The sequence below is a fragment of the Callospermophilus lateralis genome, chromosome X (genome assembly GCF_048772815.1).
Source record: "Callospermophilus lateralis isolate mCalLat2 chromosome X, mCalLat2.hap1, whole genome shotgun sequence".
In the NCBI taxonomy this organism is placed as follows: domain Eukaryota; kingdom Metazoa; phylum Chordata; class Mammalia; order Rodentia; family Sciuridae; genus Callospermophilus; species Callospermophilus lateralis.
In genome coordinates this window covers 52,248,255-52,256,956 of record NC_135325.1, presented here as the reverse complement: position 1 = coordinate 52,256,956, position 8,702 = coordinate 52,248,255, and positions in this window count along the sequence as shown.

Genomic DNA, 8,702 nt, shown 5'->3' with positions numbered 1-8,702 from the left:
AGCTCTGGGGTTGATATCCTATAAAAGCAGCCATGTGTTGAAACAAATGATCTGCATAGAAAACATACTTTTGTTCTATGGCTTTGGTACACTTAGAGTTTCTTTGGAGAGGAACATGACTCAGCCTTCCTATTCTAGCTTCAGTAGTCTAGCTTAGGAGAGGGGTTTGAAAAGGAGATTCAGTTCCCTTTTGTTTATAGGATGGCAAGTAGAGTGCTGTCAGGTGATGAGGAGGAGGTTGTGTTTCGTGGGTGGTGACAGCAAGAAGACTACCAGTAATATATTTGTATACTGCTTAATAAAGGACTCATCTCACCCTCACATACAAGCTCCTGAAAGTGGTAGAGCACAGATTCAATCCCCTGTGGATCTACAAAGCAAACAGTGTTTTCAGCTCTCTTCCAGTTGTTGTCAGTGTGCCTTTAGCCATGGACTGTTTCTTGCTCTCAAATTTCCCCCTGAGTTCATTTCCAAACCGGGCCAGGTTGGGATCACCCTTTGGTCTAGGTCCATTTAAGATTGGGCTTTCCAGAAGGTCCAGCATAATTAAACCCCTTCACACATTCTGATATTCAAGAGGAAAACTGGACAAGGTGGGTTGGAATCCTGATAACCAAATCTAGTCTCCATCTCTTAAAACTTATAACTTTGTTATTTCAAGAATGTGCTATAATGGGGCATGGTAGTGCATGCCTGAAATTCTACCTACTCAGGAAGCAGGAGGATCATAGTAGGTTCCAGACCAACCCGGACAACTTAGTGAGACCCTGTCTCAAAAAATACATTTTTAAAAATATTTCTTTAACTGTTGTTGGACACATGCCTTTATTTTATTTATTTTTATGTGGTATTGAGCATCAAACCCAGGGCCTCACACATGCTAGGCGGGCACTCTACCACTGAGCCACAACCCCAGCCCCCCAAAAAATACATTTTAAAGAAAAGAACTGGGGGGTATGTTTTGGTGGTAGAGCATTCAATCCCCAGTACCACAAAGAAGGAAAAGGAAAGAAAAGAAAGAAGAAAACAAAAACAACTCAGAACTGTCTTTTCCTGGGTGTATGTATGGGGCTGTGAGAATTCAATGAATAATGGTAATCTTTATAATAAACTCTGGCAACTGAAGTGCTTCCTGTTGGTATCAGCTCAATGACTGATTCATACAATGACCCTGCAAAGGCGGTAGCCTTATTCCAATTTTACAGAAGAAACAGTTCAGAGAAGCTGAGTGATTTCCTCAAGTTTACACTGCAAGACTATGCTTCCGTCATTTTCCATGTGTCTCCCAATTGCTTATGCTTTTAGTTATGCCTCTTAAAGCCAAGTGGGAGTGCTTTAAAAATCCCAACTTATACCACCACTTCTACACCACAGGAGCTCTGCAAATTCCTCAGGAGCTGACTCACCAAAGGAAAACCAGTTAGGCCAGCTCCCCCGCCCCTGCTCCCCCACCCCTGCCCCCTCAGCTGGGGGCTCTGATGCCGAGGAGGCTGTGAGCAAGCCTGGCTCCCTCCATTCTCCCCAGTTCCGTCTGCCCAGAGGCCTGACTGCTAGAAACCAAAAAAGCACCACCTTCTCTACTCCCACCAGAGCTAGTCCTTTCAGGGTCCTAGAGTGAGCTGGGTTTCATGGACTCCTCAAAGCTTTCAACAGAACTTCATAGCTAGTGTGAAGCTTTCAAGGCTGCTTATTATGCATACTTATTGGCATATCTGCATTTATGATTTCATACATACTGTCTAATACATTCTCACAATTCTTGAGGCTAGTTATGTATGATATCTCCATTTTCCAGAGGGAGAAACTGGATCTGGGACATGAAGTCAGTGACATTCTTCAGTCACAGAGCTAAGTAGAGCATGCAAACATATGAGTTTAGTCAAAATATGTGCACTCTATGCTCTGGCCTGGAGGTGAGAGTTAGATTTGGAAAAGTTGAATGTGAGGCCTTATTTATTTAATTTCATTTTAAAGTCCCCAAAACTGGAGTTAAAGAGTCCTGATTTAAAATCTCAGTTCTCCAGATATGACACTCCCAAGCTGGGTGACCCCTGAGCAAAGACTGCACTTCTGTTTTCAATAACAGTTTGAGGTCAGGGGTGGAGTCACACACATGCCTGTAATCCTAGCAACTTGGGGGCTGAAGCAGGAGGATTGCAAGTTGGAGGCCAGCCTCAGCAATTTGGTGAGAGATCCTGTTCCAAAACAAAAACTAAAAAGGGTTGGGGATGTAGCTCAGTGTTAGAGCACTTCTGTGTTCAATCCCAACTAGTGGGGGTGAGGGGAAATAATAATAATAGTATAATATAAATAACTTGAAAAGAGGGAAAATTTTGAAACCAAAGCCACCTCTCTGTTAACTGAACTTCAGAAAGTCCTGGACTTGGCTCATGAGCCCTACAGGCACTTTGCCCCCATCTCTGTTAAGTACCCTACAGCAATACCATATTGTTAACACTCTCTCCTTGCACAACAGCTGTCATCAACACCTACACAGCATTTCCTCACAGATTCCTTTCAACCCACTGAAGCCAAGGCTCAACTCAACCCGGCACAGTTCACTCATGTTCCGTAACAAGGAGATATGGGCTCTAGTCCCAGCTCTGTCGCTATTGTAGCTGCTCTAAGACACAGCCAATAGCTGTCCTACTTTCTTCATAGGCTAAAGTGGGATCAAATGAAATCAAATATGTGAAAGCACTTTGAAAGTTATAAAAGACCACAGGAAGGAGAATGAGCCATAAGAGTAGTAGGTTGTTGGTAAGCTAGGGGGATAGAGGAAGGGATTCTTTTTTATTTCCTCTTTTTTTTGGGGGGGGACAAGGGATTGAATTCAGGGGTACGTAATCACTGAGCCACATCCCCAGCCCTTTTTTTATTTTGAGACAGGGATTATATATATATATATTTTTTAAATAAAATATTTTTGTAGTTGTAGATGGACACAATACCTTTATTTTGTTTATTTTTATGTGGTTCCCAGGATCGAACTCAGCACTCTACCACTGAGCCACAACCCTGGCCCACAGCTTGGGATTATATTTTTAAAGGCAAGTTTTGATCTTTTTAAAAGATCTTCTGAAATATTTATAGATCAAAAGAGATGATGCCTGGAATCACAGTTTTGTAACCCAGCTCCTCTAATGCTTTCTCAGTCTGTATTCTATCTACCACTACCAGCCACTTTGTCTGGTGAAAGGATCAGCAAAGGAGAGAAGTGTGTGTAGTGTAATCTGGAAACTGGGTTTTACAAATCAGTATGCCACACCACGCTTGGCAAATGTATAAGAAAAGATAATGAGCAAAGTCTGAGATTTCAGCTTCTTGTCCTATCTGGTAACATACCTCAGAAAGTAGAATTGAGTGATTTCTTAGGCCAGCTTCCTGTGGTGTAATAACAGGGATAAGAAAGTTGTTGCTGCCTAGGGAGTAGCCTGGATTCATCACAAGGTGTTTGTAGATCAGACCTGTTGTTCCTGGGATCCAAGGTGACTTAGATTAAATGATACAGAGGCAAATGGACGCAGAGACACCAATCTTTAATTCTTCTTTCAGCTACCCATCAGACATTTGCAGGCGATAGTGAAGAGTCTAAATCCTTGCTATATATTGAGCACCTGCTATATACTGGGATCTTTGCATAAGATATTTCTAATTCTCACAACTGTCCAAGGTAGATGTTGCCATAGCCCAAATTTGTAAATGAGGAAATTGAAGCTCAGCAAAGTGATTTTCAAAGCTTTGAGTGGGTCTAGATTCCAGGTCAGCCCGACTCCAAGAGCCTCTTTCAGTTGGCCATGTTGCATCTCTAGGAGGCACAAAGTACATATGAAAGTGTGGAATACAATCTGGTGGCACAGTGTTCTAGGGTTAGATAAACTGTCCTCTTTCTCTGCCCACTTTGTGAGCAACAATTCTATCAGCTTTGTCTGCTGGGCGCTTCAGGGACACATCTGAGACCCACTCACTAGGGGAAAACCCAAACTTCCTGCCCCACCATTCTTTGCTCTATAGGGATGCCCCAGTACCAAACCCACCTGCAACTTTAGGGCAATGCATTGTGGACAGGACACTTTCAGTATATATATTTTGTGTAGCCAGAATATCCACATGATTCAGAGTTCAAAAGGGTGAAAAGTCTTCTTCTCACCATGGCCTGGAACATCCCAACATTCCTCCCCCTCCAGGGATATCTCTTTTCTCCTCCAGGGTTATTTTATTTTTCTCCTCTAGCTGATCTTTGTTCAAGTAAATCTTCACGGCTCTCTATCTCAACCTCTCACTCAGGAATCCCTGCTTATTTCCTAGCCTACCTTCATCTACCAGGTCTTCTAGGACAACTAAAACCAGACCCGCACCATGAGTATGTGGGACATGGGGGACAGAGGCTGGGAGGAAGGGCTTTTTTATTATTATTACTTGTTCAAAACATTACAAAGCTCTTGACATATCATATTTCATACATTTGATTCAAGTGGGTTATGAACTCCCATTTTTACCCCATATACAGATTGCAGAATCACATCCGTTACACATCCACATTTTTACATATTGCCATACTAGTGACTGTCGTATTCTGCGGCCTTTCCTATCCTCTACTATCCCCCCTCCCCTCTCCTCCCCTCCCATCTTCTCTCTCTACCCCATCTACTGTAATTCATTTCTCTCCCTTGTTTTTTTTCCCTTTCCCCTCACATGGGAGGAAGGGTTTCTGCCTGAACTCCAAGGCCCTTTGACACTCAGCAGCAGATATGGCGTCTGCTACCCTGGTGACTTGGCTCAGAGGCACCAAGGCATTGATAGACTTACAGATAGACTTCCTCACCTGCTTTATTTAATCTTTCCTCCCCTGTCCTTGGCTACATTCTCCCTGGGTGAGTTCCATCTTGCCTCCAGATTTCCTGATCATGTGTGTGCTGATAGCAATCACTAGACCTGACCTTTCCCCCCCCGCCGCCCCCAGGTCCTACCATCTGCTATCCTATTTCTCTTAATGAACAAACAGAACTGGAATTCAAGAGTCTTAAAATGAACTCATCCCACCCCAGCCCTCTCTCTCCATCAGAGCTTCTTGTGTCCCAATCACCTTCTTGGTACTCATCCTGAAAAGCTCAGCATTGTTTTTGGTTTCTTCCTCCTGACAAAGCAAGCATTCAAATGTTTGCTGAATGAATGACCGAATGAATGAGTCCGATTATGAATCACACTTCTTCATCAGGCAGATTCACAATAATCCAGCCTCTTTCTTTTCATATTCAAACAACTTTACATAAAAGAAAACTCAGAATCCCTTCACCTTAAAGCACCAGTCATTTCTCTCTCAGACTGATAGATCATTTCAGTCTCTCACTGAAGAGACCACTTTTTCACCAAGCATATTCACAGTAGAAGTCTGCTTTAGATTCTGCTTTTAAAGCTTGGCTTATAACTCTACAGTCTGCCCTACAATAATTTTAGTGACTTTTAATGACTGTAGATTAGTCTGTAATGTGGTTATATAATCACTTACTTAATCAGACCCAGATTTTGAACACTTAGATTGTTTCCTCGCTTTTACTCCTTGCTTCTTTATTCGTTTAACAAAGTAAATGACCTTGTTTGCTTGAGTACAGATAAAATAAACCTGAAAGAGAAAAAAAAATTATCCCTGGAGTAGGAGGAATGTTTGGATGGTCCAGGCCAGGGAAGAAGATTTTTCACCCTTTTAAATTCTGAATCATGTGGATATCCTGGCTATAAAAAATATACCAAAAGTGTCCTGTCTATAATGCGTTGCCCTAAAGTTGGCTATAGACTTAATTCCCTGTTATGTGCTCTCCCAAAAATATAGATAATGTACCTTGAGAACCTAGAGGAGAGAGCAGAGTCTCAGGGAGTGACATTTTCACTGAGTCTTGAAGGAGAGATTGGAGTCAGTCAGGCTAAGAGACTGCCTTGGGCAAAGGCCCAGAAGAGGAAAGGACATTTCCTGGTTGGGTATAGAGACTGTATCTGATGTGGTATGAAATTGAGTGGAAATGAGCCCCAAAGAAAATGGCATGTTTCCCACTCCTGAACCTGTTGGAGTCCATTGTCAATCCCATTCCCACAGCTAAATACTGGTACCATGAAATAGCTCCCAGTGGGTAGGCCTTGCACAGGTTGAGAGGCTTCTCAGACATTATCACTAATCCTTGCAGCAAACAAATATGATAGATTCTTTTACAAGACAAGGAAACCAAACTTCTTTAATTGAGCTGAAATTACAATACCTAGACCTCCAAGGTCACACAGCTTTCTCTTCCATCTCCTTTGTAATTCTCTAATGACCTCCATCCTTATATAGATGATGTGTACACTTCTTTCTTTATCTTCCCATGCCCATGACCCAAAACACACACAATTGTAAACCTAGCACAATACCAGACTTCTGGTGCATAGGGCCTCAATAAAAATGTGTTGAATGGAGAGATTATGTATGGACCTTCTATAGTACTTGGCCTGGTACCTGGCATTAAATAGATTCTCCTTTAACTTTATTTGTTGGGGGGCAGTACTGGGGATTGAACTCAGTGGCACTCAACCACTGAGTCACATCCCCAGCCCTATTTTGTATTTTATTTAGAGACAGGGTCTCGCTGAGTTGCTTAGCACCTTGCCGTTGCTGAGGCTGTATTTGATCTCACAATCCTTCTGCCTCAGCCTCCTGAGTTGCTGGGATTACAGGCATATTCCACCACACCTGCTAACTTCTTCAATTGAGCTGAAATTACAATATCTAGACCAATAAGGGTATGACAAAGGGAACAGATTAGAAGAAAACCAATTATGGCACAACCTCAGCTATTCAATGTTTTCTGGAAATGAATCATTCAGAAGGCTGACCTTGAATCCAGAAAGAAGAATCCTGGGGCTTCTCTATTCAGTGCTACCCTTACTTCTCCCAGGCATTTTGAGCTCCCTGATCCTTTAGTCTTCTTTTCCTTCTACTTTCTTCCTTTCTTGTTTTTGTTTGGCTGTTGCTCCTTCAAAATTTCTTTGTGGTCCACCTTATCCCAAGTTGCAATTCCTTCCAGTTGGCCAAATCATTGCCATCTTTCTTGGACTGTCCTTCTGAGGCCTTCTGCCTAGACCTTTTCACCCCACTGCAGCGTCGTCTCTTCCACGGGGTCTTCCCTGATTACCCTGGAGCTGGTGGGTGCTTCTTTCTTCTTTGCACTCCACAGCACCCTGAGCAGGTGTCTCTATTCCATCTACTTCCCACATTAGTATGTGGGTTTCTTTTTTCTTTTTTGGTACTGGGGATTGGATCCAGAGGTGCTCTACTATTGAGCTACATCCCCAGCCCTTTTTATTATTTTTAAAATTTTGAGACAGATCTTGCTAAGTTGCCAAGGCTGGCCTAGAACTTTTGATCCTCCTGCCTCAGCCTCCTAAGTCGGGAAGTATAGGTGTGTGCCACCACACCTGGCTGAATTGTGGGTTTCTTCGAGATGCAAATCATGTCATCCTCAAATAGTTGCAAATGAAATTGACAGATCTTTGTGCTTCATGGCCACCTTTCCTTCATTTCTGCTTACTTTGCCAAGTTTTGGTTGGTTAGTAGAATGAAATTGGAAAATCCTGAGTGCTAGAGGTTTAGGGTTTCTCTGTGGTTCTGCTTCTCTTCTTCTTGCTCTATTTTCCCTGCTGCTTATGTTACACTTGTCCATCAGGCTTAAGAGTGCTCCAGCTCAGGCAGCATGTTTGGGGCACCAGGAGTTCTGATCTCCCTTATCAGTTCCACAAGAAATTACTTGAGCATCTTCTCTGCACCAGGCCCTGAGCCCAATATTAGGAAAACAGAGACAGAAAACAGTCTGGCCCTTCCCTGCCTCTGGCTCCAAGTGTGACCTTGAGCCCTTTCTAGATCTCCCCCATTTGCCTCCCTGAAAGTGGAGGGGAAGGGAGACCTGTTCTGTAAGGAGTTTGGAGCTCTTGACATCGTAGGTCTGTCCTGGGTATTCCAGGCCCCTCCATATCTGCTTTCTCCTAGAAAACCCAGGCCTTCCTCTCTTACCTCTTTCCTGTCTCCCTTGAAAATTCTGAGCAGACATATCCCAACACATCTCCCTCTCTATGTAGCACTATTTGAGAACCCCAGCTAGCCCAGGAGGGAGAAAAGAAAGAAGAGGAAGAGAGGAAGCCATGGCATGTCAGGTGACCTCCTAAGGTACATGGGGGAATGGAACACCCTGACATACCAAAAAGTTCTCTAAGCTCAATTTTGATGAGTCATGTTAATCATTCTAATCAGGGAGGCCAAACCAGAGTGGGAAATGACAAGATAGAACTGTGATTATTTTTCCTGGAAAGGGATAAGGCATCAATGTCCCTTGCACTCAAAGAACACTTGATATTACTTTTCTATTTGATTTTCTCAGTAACCCTTTCAGTTACATTTAACATTTTTTTAGTTCTGTCTTTATTTAATGCCTTAGGCTGGGAACACTGGCCTCTTCTGTAGGACACATCACAAACTCCAGTGTGTAGACATTTTGTTGTGATTTTTGCTTTGTTTTGTTCTTGATATTAGAGATGGAACTCAAGGGCTCTCTACCACTGAGCTACATCCACAGTCCCTTTCATTTTTTGTTTTTAATGTCTGTCTCCTCCACTAGGCTGTAAGTTCAATAAAAGCAGGAACCATGTCTGTTTTCATCCCCCATTTAATCCTCAATATG